The 24719-nt window shown below is 46.5% G+C and overlaps 1 protein-coding gene across 1 annotated transcript in view; it reads right to left on the bottom strand.

The window, feature by feature from the left end:
* Nucleotides 1-24411, bottom strand: part of LOC144807694 (uncharacterized) — a 162845-nt gene extending 138434 nt beyond the window's left edge. Inside the window, exon 1 of the mRNA XM_078673339.1 lies at nucleotides 24266-24411. The gene's annotated coding sequence lies outside the window, so the exon portion shown is untranslated. The remainder of the gene's footprint in view (nucleotides 1-24265) is intronic.
* Nucleotides 24412-24719: the final 308 nt, after the last annotated feature.

Genomic DNA, 24719 nt, shown 5'->3' with positions numbered 1-24719 from the left:
TTGAAGATAATCTTCATCTAACAATAAATTTCTTTGAAATGACCAGGGTCTAGTAAGGTTTTGACAGTCGACAGAAAATTGTATCTCAACCATTATTGGGTTATGGTCTGAGATGACTTGTGGTAATATCTCAATATGAATTTTTTCTAAAAAAACTAAGGATACAAAAAAATAGTCTAAACGGGCAAATTTTTGATGAGGAGTAGAGAAAAAAGTATATCCGGGGTCATTATAATAGAATTTATTCCAGACATCAGTTAGCCCATTGCTAAGTATTAAGTTTCTGAGAGCTTTATAAGTTTTAACCTTTCGGCCCATGTATCTCTTCGCTAATCGAATATTCCAACTAGCTGACATATGTATATTTAAATCTCCACAAACTATAATTGGTTGAGTCCAAGTTGACAGCTCTGTATTCATAGTATTAAACAAGTCAGCATCATCTAAATTAGGGCCGTAGATGCAACATAGAGTAAATTTACAGCTTCCAATTTTTAGCTCGGCCAATCCCCATCTGCCCCATTTATCGGAGAGTGTTTTTGTGCAATTCCCTACTCCTTTTCGCATGCAAATTGCTACGCCTCTTTTAATACCCATTTGTTTAGAGGTAATCAAAACTTCCAGTCCCAAATTATTCAAAAGAGAACGTTTGTCCCATGAAATATGGGTTTCCTGTATACATAGCAGATCGATATTCAGTACCTGAAGCATTGTTCGAAACATAGCAATCTTCTTGACATCATTAAGACCATTAATATTAATAGTGCATATTTTCACCTTTTTATACATGACGGAAATGAAAAAAAAAGAAATTTATCGACCAACATCACAAATATTTGTTCCTCAATGATATCATTGAAACACCTTGTAATCATCCCTGCGTTGAACACCTCTGCCTTACACCCCCGCCACCACCCCTTGCCCTTACCCACCCCCGCCCTTAATCCCCGAACCCCTCCCCCCACCCTCCCCACTACATGAGGCACAGGAACTATCAGTTCCTGAAGCGTATGGATGCCGTGTCCCTAACCCATGGCGCCCTTACTAAGGAAAGAAGAAAAGAGAGGGAGAAAGAAAAAAAAAAAAGGAAAAAAGAAGAGACAAACTGAGAAAGAAGTACAGGATATACAGAGAGGCAAAAAAAAAGCAAGAGAAAGAATATGTAGATAACGGATATAATAGTCCTGTGTTTGAATACTTATTAAACAATATAATTGCGCCCAGATTCTAAATTTGTCCTATTATACATTGCAGTCCTTCTCATTTATTCAAAGAGAGTCCAGATACTCTTTAGCTTTGATAGTAGAAATAAAGTATTTTGTTTGGCCCTTATATACTGTCTTTAGTTTTGCAGGGCCCTGCAAAAATACTGCTACTTCCTTCTTTTGAAAATCAGGAATTAGTTGTTTCAGTTGCCATCGTTGAGCGACAGTCGCTTGACAGTAGTCTGGTCTCACAAAAAACTGACAGCCTAGCCCATCCGCTTTCTTATCTGGTCTGGCTTTTCCAAATATCAATTCACGGGCAAGGAAATTATTGAATGACACCAGGATGGCCCTGGGATAATTTTCCTGACCTTGTCGTGGTTTCCTTGTTGTAAATGGGAACCTGTGCGCTCGTTGTATTTCCCGAGCCCAATCCCAGTCAGTAACTTCTGGAAAGGCATCATTCAATAAGTTGATAATAAACTTCCTCGGGTCTCCTCCTTCTTTGTTTTCAGGAATCCCCAAAACACGCAGGTTACATCTCCGGGCCTGATTTTCCAAGCTAGCTAATTTGTCGGATAGGTCATCCTTTTGTACTTTGAAGTTTCCCACTTCTTGTCTTTGGGCCAAACATTCTTCTTCAAGTACAGCTATCCTGGCTTCTGCTTCGGTGACCCTGTCAGCGGTCTCTGAGCATAATTTAATTGCACGTCTCACTACATTTTTTACTTTAGCACATGTCATTTGCGTGCGATGATTCTCAGCCTTACTCTCCGCTCTATGGCACATCATGGTGTCGAATATTGTTTTCAGCGTAATCTCATCATTATTCTCCTGCTGTGCACTAGGGTCCTGAGTAGCGTTGTAATTCAACCCCAAGGTGTCATGGGCGGCTGAAGCAATAGATTTAGAAGATGGGCGATTCAGGTTACTAATCGTGTTATTTGGTGAATTAGAAGTGACCCCTTGGCTCGTTGTACAAGACGGTCTCTTTGTTCTCCGCTTCTTTTTTATGATGGTGGCCGCGTTGATATTATCAGGGCTCATGCTAGTCTCACTCACAGAGGACAGACTCTCACCACTAAGATCTGCCCAATCTTTATTCGCTTCATCGGATGAGAGTTCTGATAGTGAGTAAAAAGTTTCAGGGAGATCTTGATTATGTTGCTGAGCACTAGTTTCTTTCACCGTACGTGTTTCACTAGGGGCTTCATTCAATAGTAATGCCAACGATGGAAGAGAGCATGCTCTATTAATAATAGCGCCACCCAGAGTTGGAACTACAGGTCCCATAACACCCCTCCTTAATGAATCGAGCGATAACTGAGTAGTGGCCACAGTGGCAGAATTATTAGAATTGTCTTGATTATCACCGCTTACTGGTAATTGACTAGTGGGTTGTACTGCAGTTATGTCAACTAAATCAGTATTTCGGTTATCAGTGTCAGTTACTTTCTTTCTCGCAGCATGCTTTTCAAACAGGTCTGGTAGAGTTTGCAATGCTGGGCTTTTTATGCCAATAGATTCATTAGATTTAGCAGTAGCCCCTTTATTAGGATTCTTACCCTGTTTGGTGATGATTTTTTTACCAGCGATCAGCGGTGTTGCCTCTGCCATCTCAATCTTCTCGCTCTCTTGCACCACGTTACTCAATTCGGACGCAAGGCCAGTTTTCCTATTACTGCGTGTGGTAATAGAGGGTGGAAGCGGTGTCCTCTTTTTCTTCCGTGAGCCACCTCTGCCAGGAAAAACGTTACTCTGTGCCCAGCACAAACAAAGTGTAGCACGCCACAGCGGAGACCGCCGATTAAACTCAAAAAAATTCAGCAACATTCGTAACTCCGCCTGATGCAGGGATAGTTTGTAGCAGATTATAATAGATTAATGTTGCTACGTGCTGAAGCAACACGATATAATTATTTCTTTCCCTGTTTCCCCGTGATTAGTTTCATATAATTTACTCAAACCAGGCTCCAATGGGATCGGCGTCTATCAGGCATTTTCCCCTCTGCTAGAGCCCACTCGGAAATGGTCAACGCCTTTCTACCAGCCGGGAGCAATCGAATCCAGCCCTCCAGTTAGGAAGTGAAAAAAAAGAGGCCGCTTTCAGACACCAGAGAGCTCCATTCTCCGTCTTCCGTCTTCAAGGAGCCCAGCCTGATATGGTGAGAAGTGAAGTAAAACGGAAAGCCGCTTTCATGCACCAAAAGCACTCGTTCTCCGTTTCCGTCTCTTCCAAGCAGCCCAGCCCAGCCCGGCACAGGCACAGGCAGCGCGACCCCAGCCACAGCGGTGATAACGATTCCAGCAACTGGCCGGCACTGTTCAATGGTTTTGCCAGGTAGGATGCGCCCGTTAAACTTCCATTATTCGTAACGTCAATCGGCCAGATTCTCTCCTTCTTCTCCTTCACTTTCAGCGAAAAAAACGATGGAACGCCAAGAGCGAGGGAGCAAGCTGACTACACAGCCTCCCGCACGGCAGCCATCTTGCCTCAGGATTTTGACTTCAGCGTGTATTTATAGCTCCCGGAAATTCTGTGCTACATGTCCACCACCACCATGTCCACTATGTCCACCACCACCACGTCCACCACCACATCCACCACAACCACGTCCATCAACACCACATCCACCACCACTACGTCCACCACAACCATGTCCACCACCACTACGTCAACCACCACCATGTCCACCACCACCACGTCCACCACCACACCCACCTCCACCACCATGTCCACCACCACCACATCCACTACCACCATGTGCACCACATACACCACCACGACCATGTCCACCACCAAAACCACGTCTACCACCACCACATACACCACCACCACGTCCATCCCAACCACGTCCACAACAACCATGTCCACCACCACCACGTCCATCACCACCACACCTACCACCACCACCACGTGACCACCACATCCACCACCACCACATCCACCACTACTATGTCCACCACCACCATGTCCACCACCACCACGTACGTCCAACACCACCACACCCACCCCCACCACATCTACCACCAACACCACATCCACCACCACCACGTTCACCACCACCATGTCCACCACATCCACCACCACGTCCATCACCACCACCACATCCACCACTAACATGTCCACCACCAACCCGTCCACCACCATGTCCACCACCACGTCCACCACCACCACCACGTCCACCACCACCACGTCCACAACCACCACCCCCACGTCCACCACCACCACAACCATGTCTACCACTACAACACCCACCTACACCACCACCACGTCCACCACCCCCACCACCACCATGTCCAACACCACTACCACCACCATAACATCCACCACCATGTCCACCATCACCACATCCACTACCACCAACACGTCCACCAACACGTCCACCACTACATCCACCACGTCCACTACTACCTCATCAACCACCAACCACGTCCACCACTATCATGTCCACCACCACCATGTGCACCTCCACCACCACCACATCCACCACCACGCGTCCACGGTGTCCACCACGTCCACCACCACCGTGTCAACCACCACGTCCACCACCACCAGGTCCACCACGTCCACCACCACGATGTCCACCACCACCATGTCCACCACCACCACATCCACTAACAACATCACCTCCACCACCACGTCCACCACATCCACCACGTCCACCACCACCACCACATACACCACCACCACATCCAACACCACCACCACCACCACCACCACATCCACAACCACCACCGCCACCACCACCTCCACCACCACATCCACCTCAACCACATCCACTAACAACATCACCTCCACCACCACGTCCACCACCACATCCACCACCACCATGTCCACCACCACCACGTCCACCACCACCACATCTACCACCACCACCACCACATCCACCACCACGTCCACAACAACCACCTCCACCACCACCTCAACCACCACCACATCCACCACCACTATGTCCACCACCACCATGTCCACCACATCCACCACCGCATCCACCACCACCATTCCATCACACCAACACCATCTTTAGGTCGAGCCTGTATCAATACTGTTTTGTTCCTTTTTGTATGAATGTAGATGGATGAATGTGTTTGGCCAAAATGAATGGGTGGATATGTTGTAAATATTGTAAAAAAAAATTCATATGTTATTAATTGGAATATGTCTTTTCATTTTTTGTATATGCACATGAAAATAAGCTACATATAAAATTAATATTGCTCCATTAGTGCAAAAGAAATCAATAAACTAGTGTGACAAACAAATAATCTGATCCTCATGTTTTAGTCCTAAGGATCTTTCTTTCTTCAAAGATTATTATAAATAGCTCCAGTACTGGTATTTGTATTGTTTTTTAGGCATCAGAAACAAGCATTTACAATGCAATAGGTCTCGCAGCATTAAAGTTTGAGTTATTGGCATTGTGTATGACAATGCCAATAGTTATAACTTTTGCAAATGTGACACCTATAGCATTTATAACGCGGATTGACGCCGTCTGAGCGGGGGTCCAAGATGGCGGATTGACGCCGTCTGAGCGAAGAACGGCTGCTGAAGGTCCGGCCATGCATGCTATGGCTCGCTAGCTGCTAATCAGCCAAGACCCGGTGCAGAGGATCGAGCGCAGTACGGGAGCTGGGGCAACCGCTGAATATGCCTGCAAGCTGAGGAGGAATCTTTTTTGCTGGAGGAGCTGTTTGCAGAGTTGAAGGCTGATTGAGAGCCGGTGGAGGACGCGGAGCGGGAGAGGCGGAGTGGCCGAGCAGTGGATGGAGCACCGCACGGGAGCTCAGAGTGCCGGCTGCTGAGAAGGAACGGTTTTGCTGTATTGCGGAGGCGAAGGCACACTGGGCTGGTTTAAGCTGCGGATCGAGAGTTCGGCGATTGGAGGGTACAGAGGATACGGAGTTGGAAGCAGTGGGCAGAGCTGTAGATACTAGTGGATACCGGTGGCTGGAGAGGAACGGCAAAAGAATACAGAGCTGTAACAGAGCGAGAGCTGGATGCGGCGTCTGAGGCTGATTGAGAGCCGGGTAAGAGAACTGCTGCGGTCATTCCGGCTTCCGCACTTCCACTCTGAAACTACTAGGGGAGTGTCGGTGTTTGGCAGGCTCAACCTTCCGGTTCATTGGGGGTTTAACTTTGGTTCCAGTTTTTGGCCATTGGCATCAGTGGAGAACTTTGTAATGGCGCCAAAACCTCAAACCAGAAATGCGCGAGTCATGAAACAGACTGGGGCAAATAATGTCTTGAATAATGATGCAGCATCTACAGTAGGGGCGGCTACAGGAGCTACTACGGAGGGATTAGCAGTGAAAATCCCAGATGGGGGGAAAAAAATCAGGAAAATCGGAGAAACCTCTCTTAAACGCTAGCAAACCACTCCTACCTCCACTAGTTAAATCTAATTTAGTATCAGATAAAAACATACAGAAGTCAGTTGCTGGTGACCATACAGAGTTACTAGATACTCCTGATCCTTTGGGGCCACAGCACAATATTGCTGCTATTCCATCTAATGGAGAAAATAATGCTATAATTATTGCTTTGGGATCTGCTCCAGAAACAGAAACGGGTGCCCATACCCCTATTGATGTTGAGGTAGTGAATGCAATACTATTAAAAGACTGTAATGCCAGTGTGAATGCTCAGACTAGGGCAGAGGCTCAATTAGAAACTCCCGGTAACAGTAACATTAAGGCTAATCCCATGCCATCTGCACTCGCTTCAGTTTCACTAACAGAGGCCCGAGAAGATCTTTGTGATAAAGAGCTGACGGAAGCTGAGACGATAGTAGTGACAGGAGAGGTGATAACCAGGGAAGCACAGGACATTCCGGAGACTATATCTAATGAACACGAGGAGGGTACTGAAAAGGAAGAGGAATACAGCGACTTCCCTGATCTAGATAATAATACTCCCTCGTGCTCAGCTAAAGACAAGACCAATAGTGTGAAAAAAGGAAGATGTAAGGCTAAGAATAAGGGGGAAAAAACTGCAAATAAATCAAAATTGACTATGTCAAAAGTAATAGCAGAGAATAGCCCCATTAGGAAATGGGTGCAGGCTAAAGGTGGAGTTAAATCTATGGCATTGAGACTCTCCGGGAACAGCCCAGTCGACACTGGTAATGAGACAGTTGCTGTCCCAGAGGGGGCAAACTCCCATGGTGTTGAAATTACTTCTGTAGCGGTATCGGTAATTGATGGTGACACCCAGACTGCTACTCCGGGAACAACTGGGACTTCTTCATTCCCCTCTTCTTCCTCCCAGGCAGTAGTACCGCGAATGGCTCCTACTTCAAATGCAGTGCTTGAAACCTCAGGTTTAGCAGTAACTAAAGAAACTAACTTTACTTCAATGGGGGCAGATAACATCAATGACACACTCCCCTCAAACGTTTCTCAAAATACTACACCTAATGATTGGAATCTTCAGGGGGAGGTATCCTCGTCATTCCAGATGATTTTACAGCTACTCAATGAACAAAAATATGAAGCTCAAACACATTATCAACAGATGCGGGAGGATAGCAGTAAAACTCAATCAACGTTACAAGAGATGTCTCATAAATTGGGGGCTATGTCCCAGGAGATGGAAGAGCTACAACAGAGAGTTGTGTTAACGGAAGAGAAGTCAACTAACTCTGAGATTGCAGTCAATAAACACGAGGTCCAGATCTCTCAAATGCAAGCCAAAATTGAGGATTTGGAAAACCGACAACGAAGACAGAATCTACGCATATTCGGTATAATGGAAGGGACCGAAGGAGCCGATCCCAGGGCATATATGGTTCACTTATTTCAGAAAGCATTCCCTGAGCTATCGGACTGGGATTGGGACTCACAAATACAACGAGCCCACCGCCTTCCTCTGGTCCAGAGAAATAAGGGTAGCCAGTACCCGCGTCCAATGCTGATCTGTATTGGTAATTTTTTACTTCGCCAAGCAATCTCATTGAAGGCAAGACCAAACACCCCAGTTACCATTGACTCAGTTACTTTTTTTGTCAGATCAGACTTAAGTAAATTTACAATGGAGCGTCGATGGAAACTTCGACAGTATATTGATCCAATAAAGGAATTAGGGGGTCAAGCCTTTTTGCAAGAGCCTGCTAAGTTAAAGGTCTTAAAGCACACACGTGTATACTACTTCTCTGAAGAAAAGGAGGTTGAGCTAATCCTGAGTAAATGGAGATTGGAGAAAAATGGACAATGAAGTATATTATATGTACTAGCTCATGAACAATGATTTAGCACTCTGTGTGCAGAATATGTGGGGATGGGACTGGGTCTCGGAACTTTTCTAGTTTTCTTGCAGTTAAATCTATATGTTTCTCTTTTCTTTTTCTATAATTTGATACAAGATTCTGCAAGATTTAATATATTGATATGAGTTTGTAGTATTGCACGGCCGGACTTTCAGGGCCATGACTTCGCCTTATGCTGCCACCACAGCGGCAGCTGGTCTAGTGGGGGGACCTCCATGTAGGCGTAGAAATGGGTGGGGGTGGGGCAGAGAGCTGCAAGGTAGTGGTTGGGGGGGTTGGGAAACTCAGGGTAAAAATTGCATCACTGGGACGGAGAACTGGATAACATTAATTATAAGGGGAAAAATTTATCACAAGAAGCAGAAAAGATTGGGGGAGAAAAAAAAAGTAATATTTGTTTATTGAAATATCTAAAAAACCAGAGGAAGTGCATTCATTTACGGTCTCAATATGATTTTGATTAGGTGTCTGGCTTGGAACGTGGCCGGTCTCAATAGTAGGCAAAAAAGAAGACTAGTGCAGGAGGAACTTAATATGTATAAACCAAATTTAGCAATGATATCTGAGACTCACATCGGGTTTAAAGATAGAAAACTACTGGGCCAGATGGGATACGATCTTATTGTTTGTTCTACGTTGGGTGCTTCAATCAGAGGGGTTGCATTATTGAAGCAGAAGCATTTCACGATAGAAGTTGTTAATACTGCTGCTGATCCTAGAGGCAGATGGGTAATTGCTCAAGTGAAACTTGACCATCAAATATATGTATTTTGTGTGGTATATGGGCCTAACATTGACAAACCAATAATGTATGATTTGTTAAATATTGAACTATTAGATTGGGAGGGAGAATTACTGATTATGGGGGATTTTAATTGTGTTATGAGCTATGCGGTTGATTCTACAAGGCAAGGTACATTTCCGCGCATGCGTAAAGTTAGGGCTGCGATATTGGAAATAAGCCGCTTAAGGATGTATGGCGATCTATGCACCCTAATATTTCAGGGTTCACTTATTACTCAGCACCTCATAGACTCTGTTCCCGAATTGATCTAGTATGGGCCACGGATAGAATTATGGAAGGATGTAAGATAGAACTGTGCCCTAGGATAACATCTGATCATAACCCTATAATCCTGGAATTTAATATTTATAATACAAAACGAGAGGCACGACAATTTACATATCCTAGATCACTGATGTTTGACCAAACATTTATCCTACAACTTAGAGAACATATAAGGGAATTCATAGACATCAATTTAAACTCAGCCACAATAATAACTGTTTGGGATACTTGCAAAGCAAGTATAAGGGGCCTCGCCCAACAATATGTATTTAAAAAGAATGCAGAGGCTAGGAATGAAATGAAACTTATGACTTCTAATATTTTAGCTCTTGAGCAGAAATTGGCAACAGCCTTGATGGATGGGAAACTTAACACTGATAAGTTAAGAATGGATTTGGTGAAACTACAATCAGATACTAAGAAGACTTTGAGGGAGAAAAGTAGTTTTAAACTTCATAAGTATCATTTGACACAGTACGAGAGTGGGGACAGAATTGGAAAGGTCCTTGCCTATAAAGTAGCCGATAAGAAAGCCAAGACTAACATTAAAATAATTAAAGGCAGCGATATGGTCACTTATAACAAACCAGATCAGATACTAGAACAGTTTGTTAATTATTATTGTAAATTATACACTCCAGAAACTCTTATTACCAAGGATGATATACTACTATATCTCCACTCCCATATGAAGGTACAACAAGATAAGGAAGCTGTTAGATTGTTAAGCTCAGAGATTACATTTGATGAGATTAAGACTGCATTTTTATCTCTCCCCTCGGGTAAGGCAGCTGGAGAAGACCTGCTCCCTATGGAGCTATATAAAACATGCTTACAGGAATTACTCCCTTTGTTCAAAATGGTTGTAGATTCAATTGGTGAAACTGGGAGGGCTCCCCCTTCTTGGAGAACAGCTAAGATAGTATTTTTTTTTTTTTTTTAAACCTGCAGATGAGTGCGGGTTGTATAGACCGATATCTTTGATAAATGCAGACGCCAAGGCTTTTGCTAAAATATTGGCAAATCGACTCGCACCTCTCATGCCCGAATTGGTCAATGCTCAACAACATGGATTTGTCACAGGACGCGATACTACTGCCCATATTAACATGGCCATCACGGCTTTTGATGTAGCATCAATTAATCCCACCTCACTCGGAATGATCATGTTAGATGCTGAAAAAGCTTTTGATTGAGTGGGGTGGGATTTTTTGTGGGCTGTTCTGGAGGCCTTTGGTATCGGGGGTAGATACCTTGGATGGATTTGGTCGCTATATCATCAACCAATGGCAAGGATTAGTTATGCAGGAAGGAGCTCTCTCAGTTTCCCAATTGGAAGAGGAACACGGCAGGGGTGTCCTCTCTCCCCCCTGCTGTTCGCACTGTCATTGGAACCATTTCTTAATGCACTATTGGCACAGGATGATATTAATCCATTTCAGCACATGGGGAATAGCTTAAAAATTACCGCATACGCGGACGATGTCGCTATTTTTACTACTGATGTATTTAAAGCTATACCTGCCATAACAGAAGAGGCAAAACAATTCGGAAATGTATCTGGATACAAATTAAATATGAATAAAACTCAGGTTATCACCAATTATAATCCACCAGGGCTAGTACCTGGTCTTTGCTCCAATGCAGTGTATCTAGGTGTTAAAATATCTGCAAAGATCGAAGAAATAATAGCCCTTAACTATGATTCACTTTTGAAAGAAGTGGCTAAATCTTTAAAAAATTGGCACAAGATACCATTAAGTTTGGTTGGACGTATAAATTTAATAAAGATGAAAATAGCACCCAAATTTCTTTATTTATTTAGATCGATTCCGTTACGCCCCAATAACCTCTTTTTTTTAAAACTCGATGGAGTCTGTAGCAGCTATATATGGGGCTATAAAAAGGCTCGGAGAGCAATAAATCTGCTTAAGCTCCCAATTGAAAAAGGGGGATTAACGTTCCCCGACTTTAGATTATACTTTTTTGCTTCTTTTTTTCATCGGATACGTAGCCTACTGAGAAATGATAACTCCCTATTTTTTCATTATTTCATGTTAGGGCACGATAGTAAACAATTTTTGGCTCGAACTAATGACCCAAATTACTTCAAACGAGTCAAGTTTAAGACTGCTAAGCATATCGTACAAATCTGGAAGCAAATTATGACTCTTGATAAAACGCCTTTTTTTAATGCTGAACTATGGCTATGGGGAAACCCAGGACTTCCTGAAATATTCTCAGACGGGGAAGGGACAGCTTGGTCTAGCCATGGTATTAAAACTTTGGGAGATCTTTACGGACCTGATGGCTTGTTAGGGTTTTCATCACTTAAATTAATATATCATTTGAATGATAGGATGTATTTTAAATACATGCAAATTCAAGACTTCCTAGTTCGGAGAATGAACATTAAAGAAATCCGACACTCTGATATTTTACAATGCTTATATTCAGATAGGACTAAGTCACTTATCAGTAAAAGCTACTGTCTTTTGAACCTGGCAAAGGGAGATGATTGTGTTAAGTTAGCATCCAAATGGTCTGATTGGTTAGGATTAAGTATAACTGCCAAGCAGATATCTACTTCCTTTACCCAACTCAACCGTGTAGTACAGTCTTCTAGTATGAGATTGCAGTCTTACAGAACTATTTGTCAACTATACTACATTCCCCAAAGAATTTCAAGTTGGGTACTAGATAATCACTCAAATGAACGTACCAGCTGTCCCAAATGTAAATTAGAAGCTGCTGATATTGTCCATATGCTTTTCTCATGTCCGGCGTTATCAGAGTTCTGGAAGGGTATTGTAGAAATATTAGATAGAAAACATATTATATCACCACCCCTTTCAACTCATTTGATATTATTAGATCTGCAGGAAACAAATAGCCCAAATAAAGATTTGAACTCTATTTTATATGCCTGCAATAGATTAACTATAGCTAGGGCATGGATATCTCCAGATCCACCGCATTTTATGGAGTGGTGGGCTCTGGTAAACGAAATACACACTATGGAGATAGCACTAGCAAGACTAAGGGGCCCTAACCATTTGAGGAAAAAAGAGGGAGTATGGGACATTCTATTCGGAGAAGAGTAACTTTTTACATACTTGCCCTCAGATACTAAATTAAGGCTCACTCAAACGTAGATTTGTTATTGTTTATTTATTTATTCATTATTATTTTTTTTTTTATTATTATTTTTTTACCTTTGTGTTTATATCTCTGTTTGGTTTCTTTTTATGCTTATGTATATTTGTGTTTTTCTTTGGTATAATCATGCTATGAATTGTAAAAGTATTTATTTTACTGTCTCTTGTGATATCAATAAAAATGGTTAAAAAAAAAAAAGGAACTTTTGTGTGTTGCCATTCAGTCTTTGGCTACCTCTGCCTAAAGGAATCTCTACTATCTGGTGATGGAATACCTAAGTCTCCATGAGCGCCAACGCATACTCTTTTTGGAATGATCAAATGTAGATCGCGCTGCATACGGCATGTCCAAACCCTCCTTGCCTCTTTGGTGTACTGACGCACATAATATATCACTGAAGCCCAACTCATTCAGCCATCCACCTGTCATGTGTGAATTTGTTCAACTGCATTCTTTATGTATTAACAGTTTGTAAAACAGGTTAGCTGGTAACTTCTCAGTGAACACTGTGGCAGCTTTTTGGATTTCAAGGGATTTCTTAGTTGGCATTGTGCTGCACATTGTGTTGCAACATTATCAATGAAGTTGCAAACTGAACAAAGTCTCGCAGTCTGCTTACACTCACCTACTTTTATTACCATTTCCAATCTTTATTTCGGTCATTATAGACCATAAAAGCAGAAAGTATAATACATACATCACTGGATTTTGGCAATAAAAACATTAATAAACATTATAAAATATAACCAGAATGCAAATGTATTTGATCAAGTTTCATAACAGTTAAAAAGATGTTAAAATTTAAAAAGAAGTTAAAACAGCGAATTTATGAATTAATAGTGTTAAAACAGTAGAAAATACAACAAGCATTTGCAATGCAATAGGTCTCGCATTTGCGAGAGTTGGAGCTATTGGCATTGTACATGACACTGCCTTTTATTCATTTGTTTTGAAAACCTACAAGTGGTGCATAAACACACACTTTGGACGTATAGTCCTTGCTTACGAGAAGCAAAGCTTGCAGTAAAGGAGACTACCAGCCTTGCTACTCATAAGCAAGGACTACAAGTACAAAGTGCTTGTTTAGGCACAGCTTGCAGGTTTTCAAACGCATAAATAAAAGGCATTGTCATTTACAGTGCCAATATCTCAAACTCTCGCAAATGCGAGACCTATTGCATTGCAAATGCTTGTTTTTTATGTCCTCATTCAGGTTCATGGTTTCGAGCTGCCAGGCATCAGAAACAAGCATTTACAATGCAATAGGTCTCGCAGCATTAAAGTTTGAGTTATTGGCATTGTGTATGACAATGCCAATAGTTATAACTTTTGCAAATGTGACACTTATAGCATTTATAACGCAATATGTGTTGTACTTACGTGACTTAGATTTATTAATATTAACAATAATAATGGCTGTTAATATTTTTAATAATTAATAATTAAATAAAAGTTATTGGAATTGAGTCGGTGGAGAGGTGAAGTGGGTCGTGTTGTTGTATTATAACGTCGATTGAGTTGAGCGTTAGCAAAAGACATCGAGTTTTGACCGTTATCTTGACATTTGACGGCATCCATTTTGTATTCACGGCAGCCATTTTGTCTGCCACGCATTACCTCGTGTCGACCATGTGCGGTGTCCTACCTCTCTGCTCATGGCCTTTGAATCTGCCCGGCAACAGTCCAAAAACAGCATCTCTGTGTTTTGCCGCTGACCGTTAGGGTCTACATCTGCTAATGGTTAGCCCTAGATTGGAATGTGTTAGCCGAGACCCCAAGACTGTTAACTCCTCCCACTGATCGATTCTGCTTCTTCATATTGCCTTGTATGGACATAAAATGTGTTCTTGTGCCTTGTACCGCCTTCTTTTGAGCCCCTGTGTGGGTATAAATAAACCATGTGTCCGGTAGCCCTTTGTGCTACTTCTCATAGTGCCGAAGGGTACTGTCTGAACTTTAGCATCATCTCATGAGATGTAATAAATTCTATGTTTTGGAATTCCAGTTTCCATGCCAACTTATTCCTTTGGGTCTGAGGACTTTGTGCACAGAAGGGCAAACCCATCGCACTAGCGGGCCAGGCTGAGGCCTGTACGACAGTGTCCCCGAGTGATGTTGTGGTGTAAATGACAATGCCTTAACAATGTCTTCACTGGGGCTTAATGCAGCGTGCCTTCACACATAAGAGGCAGTATTTGTTTTTTTAGTAATGAACCATTACCTCAGAAGCTACTGCGGTTTCTGTGCACACCTTAGGGACAGGGAGCTCGAACCAGGGCCTACTGCAGCTTACCCAACTCCTGACAATGGCCCAGACATCCCTCCCTCTGCACTTCCTCATTCCCCTGCAGCCACGAACTTCTCTGCCAATTGGGGGACACCAGAGTCGCCGTTCTTTGGCTTTCTGTTTTCAAAGTAGTCAGACAGACTGTCATCACCAGTCCTGGTGTACTATCGCCAGCTCTGCCCGGCCCGCTCCTTTGGTACTCTGCCCGGTCACTCCCGGCATATTAGTGCCCACTCTGACCGTACTGTGCCGGTCCAGCCTTACCTTACCTTACGTCAGAATCCACAGAATCCACAGTCCAAAGAACTCTCTCCGTGTCCCCAAGTAGCCCGGCTCACTGTCTTGATAACTTGCACCCATTAACCCGGCGTCACGGCGTGGTTGAAACATTTCCCAGAGCAACCGGCTCATGCCAAGGAGCAACTGCTGCCTTTAACCACGTGATGCGCGTACACTGACTAAAACTAAACTAGTGGTGGCGGGGCAGGCCATAGCAAAGCAACTTCCACGCACAGCAGAGAGCCCGAGGGAACACGAACCCAAAACACACAGCATTAGTTTCAAATCGCAGTGTCGGAGGGGTAGTCGCTAAGCCTCACCTAGCAGTCTCTGGGCAGCTGAGACCTCGGGTGGCTGCGGTCTCCTCTCTGGGCTCCGGCAGAGGTCGGCTCCTTGTTTTGGCCGCGGGTGTGGTGAAGCAGCTGTGTCTCCAGCCCTTGTGGTCCGCTATTTGCTGGTCCGCACGCTCTGGAGTCTGTTGTTCGTCCTCTTCCCCGGCGGGCGCTGCACCGGGGGCGGGGCCTGGTTGCGGAGTCCCGCCCTACACGGACTCAGAGAAAAGCCGGTCCTAACGCTGCTGCCGCTGCAGGCCCCGACGATGAGAGAACCCTGAACCGCAACTCCCCCCGCTCCGCTCCCCACCCCGCGGATAATTAGAACAAGCACGGAACTGCACCACAGAGGAGCCGGCGCGCGGACCAGAGGAGCAGGGGCAAGGGAGCGAGAAGACACGCTGAGATGAGGTAGGAGATGTGTGTGTGTAAGCGCCGGGGGTTCTGTGTGTGCGTGTGTGTATGCGCGGTGGGGGGGTTGGGCTGTATCTGTGTTGTGCATGTGTTGTGAAGAGCCTGCCGGTATCGGAGCGCCTGTTCATGCGCGCGACCTGATCCGATTCCGGCAGGTTGCGTGTGCGTAACAGCCTCTTGTCCGCTCTGCCTAGTCCTTGAAAGCAAAAAAGCCTGGAACAATTACAAAAGACTCGCTCTGCGACAGCAGGCCTTTGGCCTGCAATCGCAGGGCGAGACCTAAAAAGGTAGTGGGGTGCATAGAGTACAGTCGTGCTGCCTCAGTCGAAACTGGCAGGGAAGACAATAGGAAGGTGGTGACAGTTTCCCTTCAACAACAACTGGCTCACGCCCGACAAACCAACATGTTGCCCAAATGACAGATGACACCATTAAGCCGGTTACTATCATAGCTAATGCCGACAAATAGTCGGGCATTGTAGAGTGGTTAAACCATGGCTGTGTAATCATCGGACCTGGGAAAAAAAAACCAGGTTCAATGTGACCAGTCCAACAGATGCCAAAAAGCTCTTTTGTCTTTCTTCCCAGCCCTGGCGAGATCTAATTTCGAGATCTGAAGGATTGAATTACACCACTCGTGGAATGTAGGAGGGGATGCATCCTTCCAATGTTTGCAGATTTCTCTGCGGGCAGCCAGGATGGAGTAGAACAGTAAGTTCTTTGCTGGACTTCGAATCTGGTCCTCAACTCCAAAGATAACCATACAGAGATTGATCACTACATTAGAGCCCAGAGAAGATGAGGGTTTACTGCGAATTAAACCCCAAAAAGTCGCCAGCTGGGGGCAGTCGAAGAACATATGGGTATACGGGACCTCCTTTAGACCACACCTTGCACAAGCCACAGGGCCCCCCAGAGAAAACTTGGACAACCTCTGTGGGGAATAATATGCCCTATGTAGAGTGAAAAGATGGTTCCTGCGGAGCCAGGCTGGTTTAACTAAGTCCCAAAGTACCCTACAGGAGGTTGGCCAAAGATCTTTCACATTCAAGCCGGGCATTGATTCTCCCCACAATAGCTCTGGAAGGCGGAAGTTGCCATCGATCTCCTCTAGTATTAAGTTATACCACACAGAGATCTCTTTTTTTCCTGGTGGTTTATCTACCAGAAGAGATTCGAGTTCACAGCCTCCTCCTAGTGGCAAGTTTGTTCGGCATGCGGGATGGGTGGTAGCAGCATGAGCCCAACTCGATATTTGTAGCTATTTAAATCTGGACAGGTTGGGCCCCACCTTGTTTAATAGATATTCCCAAGGAAGCAAGGTCCCTTCACAGAACAAGTCTCCCCAGACAGATATTCCAGCCTCTCTTAGCGGGAGTGCTAGTGCGTCACACGCTATATAAATCGAAATTAACAGTGCGATAGCTGAAATGCCCACGCATATATCTGTAGATCTGGGCCCGCCAGCCCACCCTTCTCCCTGCGGCGCCTGATTTTTTTCCAAGCTATCCTTGGATTTTTATTTTTCCAAAGAAATTAAGAGATTTCTCCCTGCAACTTAGCCAGCAAAGAAGGCTAAAAAAAAGTGGGATTGTGTTAAATAAAAAGGAAATCTTTGGTAGAATTGTCATCTTTACCAGATTCGCTTACGACACTCTTTTGCCATTACTGCAAAATTCAAGGGAGAATCTGAGTGATATCTTTAACGATGTTTAGCCCTAAATATCGCAGGCTTTCACTAAGATGTTCATTAAAGCCTCTCGCATCGTCGTTCCAGAGCATAACCTCAGTCTTTGAGGCATTTACCTCGTACCCTGACACTTCCCCGAATTCCAAAGCTAACTTAATAGCTGCAGGGAACGCGGTTCTGATGTCAAAGGTCATTATCATGACATCGTCCGCATAAAGGGCCACCCTCTTTTCCCACTCTCCATAGATGAAGGGTTTGATGTTATCATCCTCTCTTAATCTCTGCGCAAAGGGCTCTATATAGAGAACAAATAGGAGAGGGGGTGGGGGCAGCCCTGATGTGTTCCTCTAGTAACTGCAAAGGGTTCAGACAAGGCCCCATTTACCACCACCACCACGCCCACCACCACCACGTCCACCACCATCATGTCCACCACTACTACGTCCACCACCATGTCCACCACACCCACCTCCACCACCACGTCCACCATCACCACACCGACCACCATCACATCCACCACCACCATCACCACATCCACCACCACCACCACATCCATCACCACCACGTCCATCACCACCATGTCCAAAACCACCATGTCCACCACCACCACGTCCATCACTACATCCACCACCACCATAGCCACCACCACCACTACGTCCACCACCACCATGTCCACCACCACATCCACCTCCACCACCACGTCCACCACCAACACATCCACCACTACCACGTCCACCACCACCATGTCCACCACGTCCACCACATCTACCACGTCCACCACCACCACGCCCACCACCACCATGTTCACCACCATCACCACGTCCACCACTACCACATCCACCACCATCACCAGGTCCACCACCACCACATCCACCAACACCACATCCACCACCCCGTCCACCACCACCACATCCACCACCACCGCATCCATCACCACGTCCATCACCACCACCACATCCACCACCACCATGTCCACCACCACCACCTCGTGCACCACCACCACATCCACCCACCTCCACAACGTCCACCAGCACCACACCCACCACCACTACGTCCACCACCACTACCACCACCACCACATCCACCACCACCACGTCCACCAACATCACATCCACTACCACCACATCCACTACCACCACATCCACTACCACCACCACGTCCACCACTACCACGTCCACCACCACCACGTCCACTACTACCACGTCCACCACCATCTCGTCCATCACCACCACGTCCACCACCACCATGTCCACCACCACCATGTCCACCACCACCATGTCCACCACTACCACCACATTCATGAGGCCACCACCACGTCTACCACCACCACGTCCTCCACCACCACGTCCACCACCACCACGTCCTCCACCACCACAACCACATCCACGTCCACCACCATGTCCACCACGTCCACCATGTCCACCCCCATATCCACCACCACCACGTCCACCACCACCACGTCCACCACCACTGTGTCCAACACCACCGCGTCCATCACCACCTTGTCAATCACCACCACATCCACCACCACCACGTCTACCACCACCATGTCCACCAAAATGTCCACCACCACCCCCACCACCAGCATATCCACCACCACCACATCCACCACCACCAAGTTTACCACCACCACCATGTCCACCACCACGTCCACCACCACCACCTTGTCCACCACCACCGCATCCACCACCACCATGTCCACCACCTTAATTTCCTATGCAATGAATAACGTTAACAGATTTTTCAGTGGCGCATCTTCAGAAAAGTCCTCTTCCTGTTGGAAATTAAGTGAAACTTAACCCCTCACCCAAACAATACATTTACGAAAAAAATGGACTGAATGAGAGCCGTGGCCTGCGGCCATGCTGCTACAGTAATATTACACCGGCGGCCAAGAAACCATGTGCGTAGAAGCCCTGAGAGCACGGCCGCCGCGCCGCAGATGCACACACCATGGCGGCCATCTGTGGGTTCTGCACCGGTAGCTTGCGTGGTTTAATGTAACAGGCCATTGGCTTTGAATAGATCCCCGGGCTTCCCAGGGGCAGGATACACTTACAGAGGCAGATTTAATCTTCCATGGAAAATCAGTGGGATGCCTGTGGAGCATGGGACAAAGAGGCGCGAGTGGTTTATAGCCGCTGCTAAAAGGACCACTGGACATAACTTCTCCAAACAGTATATGTCCATCTTCACCATTGACCCAGTAATGCACACCAGAACCGGAGTCCTCAAGGACAACTGTGGCAATCAAACCACACACACAGGTATCTAGTTAATCCATAGGATTGCTTCTGTTGTGGGGTGGGAAGGGGGAATTCCATAAATCTAATGCCATTTGAATCTAATTAAATTGGGGACTTTACTATAAGGACAATAGTACTTCAAGGAAGTAAGCGGCCACTGAGGCATTTATGTCATACACATGTTTATTTGTTGACTGGAAAATACACTATGCAAAATTTATGGTTGTGTGTACAGCGCCCTAGGCCATAAGTGCCCACACAAAAGCTTCAAATTTAAGTTTTCTAATGTTACTAAAAAGACCATGAGACTGAAGATAACAAGCATTTGCAATGCAACTGGTAGCGCATTTACACGAGTTTAAGCTATTGGGATTGTAAATGACAAAGCATTTTATTTATGTTTTGAAACCCAAAACATAAATAAAAGGCATTGTCATTTACAATGCCAATAGCTCAAACTTGCGTAAATGTGAGACCAATTCCATTGCAAATGCTTGTTCCAGTTTGTTGTGTGCCCAAACACCCATTTGGTAGCAGGTAGCAGGTATACCCCAACTGCCTGGTATTTAGTAAACATCAAATGAATCGCTTGTGGGCTGCCAACTATCATGGTCGCACTGAGATAGAGAATATTTACGGGCAACAAAATAAAAATGCTCACCATTAGTGAATAGCTGAAGAAGTGGCATCTATAAGCTAACTGTAATGCACAGTTATCATGCAAAAGAAAAATAATAATAGACTACTGCATAGAATATCTGTGCAATGCAGTAAAAAAAGTACATAGATATGCAAGTCAGCTTCAGAGAGGACTATATTCATTCTATATCATGCATTACAATATTTTAGCTTTCTCCCACTGGAAACTTGCTCTGCCCAATAAAAGTTAATGTTAACATGTTCCCCCACGTTTCATTAAAACTCTCCCACATTGTTGTACCAAAATACATTTAAGCCTTCTTTATTCATGTACATGAGGGTATACGCTGCTCATGTGCGTGCTTATATTACGTGAATCACGGTTCATTACCATTACAGAGAGGCATAATAGATTTGCAATGTCCCTCTCTGTGACATTACTGAACACTGCCTATACTAATTAGCAAACCCTGCCCCTCTAAACCTATTTTTTGTTTTGTTTAGGGCTCGTGCCCCCTGTACTTTTCATTTTTGTACTTGCGGTTTGCTGTTTTCAGTATCTGTATGGACTTAAATATACAAAAGTGATGTTATTACAATCCTTAAAATAGCAAATGTGCAATTTGTGACTTACGTGAGGCCGGAGGGACAGGAGACTGATTAGTTAAGCGGTGAATAAATACACCAGCCTCGTCACACTCACACTTCCTTGAAGACTTGACGAGCATGTCTGCTCTGACACGTCTGGAAAGTTAGGGAAGAATTAGCAGAATGAGCAGCTTTTACTCCCATGGGACCACCGAGAGCAAAGCAGATACAGCGGCCCCGGCTCAACTGCGACGCCTTTTTGAAGAACATTGAAATACACATGTAGCTGGGGCGGTCGCTGGGAGGATCTAGATCAGTGATACTCAAAGTACGGCCCGGGGGCCGCATAAGGCCCTCCAGGTCTTTACTTGCGGACCCCTCGGCAGCAGCAGCACAGGGCTGCCGTTTACTCGACTCAGAACTAACATGAACAAGAAACGTACAAATACAGCAAACACTTATTTACAGGTTAATTGCAATTAGGAAAAGGAAGTAACTAGGCCTTTAACTTTAGGAACACCTTCATTCTTAAAGGCAGCCACTAGATATCCATGCTTTGTTTCCCTACCCCGACTTTACACCCCGCTGGCATCAGTGCGGCCCTCGGTCACACCACAGATCAAACTTTTGCGGCCCCCGAGAAAATGTTCATGAGTACCCGTGATCTAGATCAACAAAAGGCAGAAGTAGTTTGACACGAGGACGACACAGGAGCATGCATCTCTAAAAGCCACAAACAGGAACCAATGATAACCAGCATTGGCATAGCCAATAGGTCTCGCCTCTGGGACCTTATAAGTGTTTAGCCATGCAACAGTTGATGTTGTTGCACCAAGGATATTGTGCTTGATAACTAAACACTTATAAGGCCCCAGAGGCGAGACCTACTGGCGATGCCAATGCTTGTTTACCTGATGGACATTGGCTGCCGCTGCCTGGTTACTGAGGCCCTAGCGAGGTTGAGACATATTTGGGGGAGTTTTAGCCTCATCAGATGATGCTGTGCAGGCCCAGGTGCAATGAGGCGCAGTCTGTGCTGCCTGGGAGTGCGTTGCCAATGCTTGTTTACCTGAGGCGCAGTCGGTGCTGCCTGGGCGTGCGTTGCCAATGCTTGTTTACCTGAGGCGCGGTCGGTGCTGCCTGGGAGTGCGTTGCCAATGCTTGTTTACCTGAGGCGCAGTCGGTGCTGCTGGGAGTGCGTTGCCAATGCTTGTTTACCTGAGGCGCAGTCGGTGCTGCTGGGAGTGCGTTGCCAATGCTTGTTTACCTGAGGCGCGGTCGGTGCTGCCTGGGAGTGCGTTGCCAATGCTTGTTTACCTGAGGCGCAGTCGGTGCTGCCTGGGAGTGCGTTGCCAATGCTTGTTTACCTGAGGCGCAGTCGGTGCTGCCTGGGAGTGCGTTACCAATGCTTGTTTACCTGAGGCGCGGTTGGTGCTGCCTGGGAGTGCGTTGCCAATGCTTGTTTACCTGAGGCGCGGTCGGTGCTTCCTGGGAGTGCGTTGCCAATGCTTGTTTACCTGAGGCGCAGTCGGTGCTGCCTGGGAGTGCGTTGCCAATGCTTGTTTACCTGAGGCGCAGTCGGTGCTGGCTGGGAGTGCGTTACCAATGCTTGTTTACCTGAGGCGCAGTCGGTGCTGCCTGGGAGTGCGTTACCAATGCTTGTTTACCTGAGGCGCAGTCGGTGCTGCTGGGAGTGCGTTGCCAATGCTTGTTTACCTGAGGCGCGGTCGGTGCTGCCTGGGAGTGCGTTGCCAATGCTTGTTTACCTGAGGCGCAGTCGGTGCTGCCTGGGAGTGCGTTGCCAATGCTTGTTTACCTGAGGCGCAGTCGGTGCTGCCTGGGAGTGCGTTACCAATGCTTGTTTACCTGAGGCGCAGTCGGTGCTGCCTGGGAGTGCGTTGCCAATGCTTGTTTACCTGAGGCGCAGTCGGTGCTGGCTGGGAGTGCGTTACCAATGCTTGTTTACCTGAGGCGCAGTCGGTGCTGCCTGGGAGTGCGTTACCAATGCTTGTTTACCTGAGGCGCAGTCGGTGCTGCCTGGGAGTGCGTTACCAATGCTTGTTTACCTGAGGCGCAGTCGGTGCTGCCTGGGAGTGCGTTACCAATGCTTGTTTACCTGAGGCGCAGTCGGTGCTGCCTGGGAGTGCGTTACCAATGCTTGTTTACCTGAGGCGCAGTCGGTGCTGCCTGGGAGTGCGTTGCCAATGCTTGTTTACCTGAGGCGCAGTCGGTGCTGGCTGGGAGTGCGTTACCAATGCTTGTTTACCTGAGGCGCAGTCGGTGCTGCCTGGGAGTGCGTTGCCAATGCTTGTTTACCTGAGGCGCAGTCGGTGCTGGCTGGGAGTGCGTTACCAATGCTTGTTTACCTGAGGCGCAGTCGGTGCTGCCTGGGAGTGCGTTGCCAATGCTTGTTTACCTGAGGCGCAGTCGGTGCTGCTGGGAGTGCGTTGCCAATGCTTGTTTACCTGAGGCGCAGTCGGTGCTTCCTGGGAGTGCGTTGCCAATGCTTGTTTACCTGAGGCGCAGTCGGTGCTGCCTGGGAGTGCGTTACCAATGCTTGTTTACCTGAGGCGCAGTCGGTGCTGGCTGGGAGTGCGTTACCAATGCTTGTTTACCTGAGGCGCAGTCGGTGCTGCCTGGGAGTGCGTTGCCAATGCTTGTTTACCTGAGGCGCAGTCGGTGCTGGCTGGGAGTGCGTTACCAATGCTTGTTTACCTGAGGCGCAGTCGGTGCTGCCTGGGAGTGCGTTGCCAATGCTTGTTTACCTGAGGCGCAGTCGGTGCTGCCTGGGAGTGCGTTCTTTCACTTTCGATTGGCGGGGCTGCCCCCCCCCCCTTCCTCTGGTGAAAGACAAAAACGGGATTCAAGCTGATCTTCTCATCACAGACTTTTCAGGTGAAACAAATGTCACCGTTTGCTGAGGCCTTGAAAAGAGTGACCCAACTCCAGCAGTGAGGGCCAATGAGCATTGTTGAGACAAAATAATCATCGATCGATGCAACAACAACAACAGCAACAAATGAATGCCGTGACAGCAGGTGTGAGACCCTCCAGCTCCAGACAGTCTTTGTATCTCTTGGCCTCACCTGGGGTTTAATGTGGGTGCTGTGCTCCCTGCTGTGGGTGCTGGGCTCCCTGCTGTGGGTCCTGGGCTCCCTGCTGGGGTCGTGTTGAGCTTTGTAAGGTCTTTGTGTAACCCCGGGACTGAACCATGAGCGCGGGGAGAAGGGGCTGTTCATGGACAACTGCGCATGCGCCGAGGACAGACACTGCTTCCCATAGCGCGGGTTAAAGAGGCCTTGATTACTGCGCATGCGCGGCGGACAGACACTGCCTCTCGCTGTGGAGCGAGGGTTAAAGAGGCCTGATGGATGAACTGCGCATGCGCGGCGGACAGACACCGCTGTTAAGGCAATCCAACTCCAAAAGTCGGTGCAAGAAAGATTCACGGCACGGAGTGCAGTAAAGGGCCACACCTCAGAGCCAGCACCGGTGGGACGGGGGACTCAAAGAAGCACAACAATTACGGTGTCCGCGCGG

This window comes from Lissotriton helveticus, chromosome 1_2 (genome assembly GCF_964261635.1).
Source record: "Lissotriton helveticus chromosome 1_2, aLisHel1.1, whole genome shotgun sequence".
NCBI classification, from domain to species: Eukaryota; Metazoa; Chordata; class Amphibia; order Caudata; family Salamandridae; genus Lissotriton; species Lissotriton helveticus.
This window is presented reverse-complemented; position numbering and strand designations above follow the sequence as displayed.